This window comes from Penaeus chinensis, chromosome 21 (genome assembly GCF_019202785.1).
Source record: "Penaeus chinensis breed Huanghai No. 1 chromosome 21, ASM1920278v2, whole genome shotgun sequence".
Taxonomy (NCBI): domain Eukaryota; kingdom Metazoa; phylum Arthropoda; class Malacostraca; order Decapoda; family Penaeidae; genus Penaeus; species Penaeus chinensis.
This window is the reverse complement of record NC_061839.1, coordinates 715835-718334: the sequence shown is the minus strand read 5'-3', so window position 1 is coordinate 718334 and position 2500 is coordinate 715835.

Genomic DNA, 2500 nt, shown 5'->3' with positions numbered 1-2500 from the left:
CCGCTTCCAGACGTGGTGCACGGGCACCTCGTCCTCCTCGCGGGCGTGGGCCTCCGGCTGGTGTTCCTTCAGGAGGCCTCCTACGGGAGCCTGGGCGTGGCCGTCCTCCTGGCGGGCGTGTCCGTCCAGTGGGCCATCCTGTGCCAGGGATTCATGGCCGACGAGGAGTATATCTACCTGGATCTTAGGAGGTGAGGATGGCGGTGGTGGGGGGGGTGATGGGGGGATGGGGTGTGTGGGGGGTGAGGGGGGATGGGGTGGTGGGGGATGGGGTGGTGGGGGGGATGGGGTGGTGGGGTGGTGGGGTGATGGGGGGTGATGGGAGTGGGGTGGTGGGGGTGGGGATGGGGTGGGGTGGGGGGGGTGGGGGTGATGGGGGGTGATGGGGATGGGGGTTGGAGGGGTGGGGGGTGATGGGGGTGATGGGGATAGGGGTTGGTGGGGATGATGGGGGTGGTGGGGGTGGGGTGATGGGAATAGGGGGATGATGGTGGTGATGGGGGATGGGGGGTGATGGGGTGGGGTGGTGGTGGTGATGGTGGTGATGATTATGATGATGATGAAGATGATAAGGATGATGAAAAAAATAATAGTTATCATGGTACCAGCCTGAAAGCCTCAAAGCGTTATAATGATAATGATAACGATGCCAAAAAAAAAACTCTAGTAATAAACCATTCCCAGAACAACAAGTGAGAATAATAACGATATTAACAACGCAAGTAACAAATTTAACAACGGCATAACATGCACTTACCCCCCCCCCCCCCGCGCCCTTATTTTAGCCTCCTAGCAGCTGAGTCCAGTGGGCTGTCCGCGTGTGTGAGCCTCAGCGCGCTAGTGGGCGTGGTCTCCCCTCTCCAGATGCTCCTCCTCTCGCTTGTACACGCCCCCCTCCACGCGGCCAATCAGAAGCTGAGTGAACAAGTGCTTAAGGTGTGTATTTCGTGTTTTTTTTTTTTTTTTGTGGATTATTTTGGATGGGTTGGGTTAGAGAGAAAGAGAGAGAGAGAGCTAGAGAGAGAGAGAGAGAGAGAGAGAGAGAGAGAGAGAGAGAGAGAGAGAGAGAGAGAGAGAGAGAGAGAGAGAGAGAGAGCTAGAGGGAGAGAGAGAGAGAGAGAGAGAGAGAGAGATAGGGACAGAGAGAGAGAGTGAGAGAGAGTGAGAGAGAGAGAGAGAGAGAGAGAGAGAGAGAGAGAGAGAGAGAGAGAGAGAGAGAGAGAGAGAGAGAGAGAGAGAGAGAGAGAGAGAAAGTGTATGTGTCTTTGAGTGTGTGTCTGCATTTCCGCCCCCCTCCCCCTCCTTTACCCCCCCTCCCCCTCCTTTAACCCCCCCCCCCTCCACTCCCGCAGACCGTGGACCGCGGCGGGAGCGTTCGAATCCACGTGTTCGGCGCTGTCTTCGGCGTGGCGGCTCGAGTGGCGCTCACTTTCCGGGGTCCCTCCCCCTCTGCCCACCCCCCTTCCTCCAAAGGCAACCAGGTCATGGCAGTCATAGGTCAGTGTTGAGCTGCGTTTCGGTAGCATTTTTTTGTAATAATCTTCTTCCCACTCTTTCGCTTGTAAACATGTAATTCGGGTTATATAATAGTTCAGTTTATCGTGTTGATCCGGACTCTCGTTTCCCTCCAGGTTCCCTTCGCCTGTAACCAAGTAATTCCAGGTCATGTAGTAGCTCAGTGTATTGTGTAGATTTAGAAGATGTTGAGTATAAAAAAAAAAAAATTCTCTCCTTTATATTTTGTGTATGGAAATATAAAATTACGGCGGAATATATAAAACTGCATTATCATGATTTAAATCCTATTTCTTCTTCCTTTTGCTCATGAACAGTATTTCCGGGTCAGAGATCAGTACATCGTGTTGGTTTAGAAGATACTATTTTCTCTTCTTTTTTTTCCCTCCATATTTTCGTACTTTCTTCCTCAACCACATAATTCCGAGTGCACAAGTACTACACTATTTCCAGGTCAAGCTCCAGAGTTATGCGTCGATCACCTCCTTATTTCAAATCTTTATAATCCGCGTATATAATCGGTTCTCTCAAATTACATAACCTCTATCCAAATACCTCCCGTATGTCTTAAGTAATACCATTTTCCCCCCACGTCAACTGCATTTCATGTCCGTTAATCCGACCTGGAAATATTGTCTCCGCGGTCTCTTAAAAAGGCTTCGTACCCAAAAATAATTCGCTGTTAACCCTCAGGTGATGGAGCTGCTGTGGCGAGGAATGCGGAAAGGAAATAAAAGATGGGTATTTAGGTACGATGGAGGGGTATGGAGGGTTTCTGGAATTCGAGTTTTACAAAAGGGGGATTTTCTTTTTTCTTTTTTCTTTCTCCCTTTCTTCGCTGAGGGTTTGCCCCTCTCGCCTCGTCTCTCTTTCTGTCTTGTATCTGTCCATATGCCTGTCTCCCCTCCTCCCTCTCTTTCTCTCGTTCTCTGTCTTCCACTCCCTCTAATATATATATATATATATATATATATATATATATATA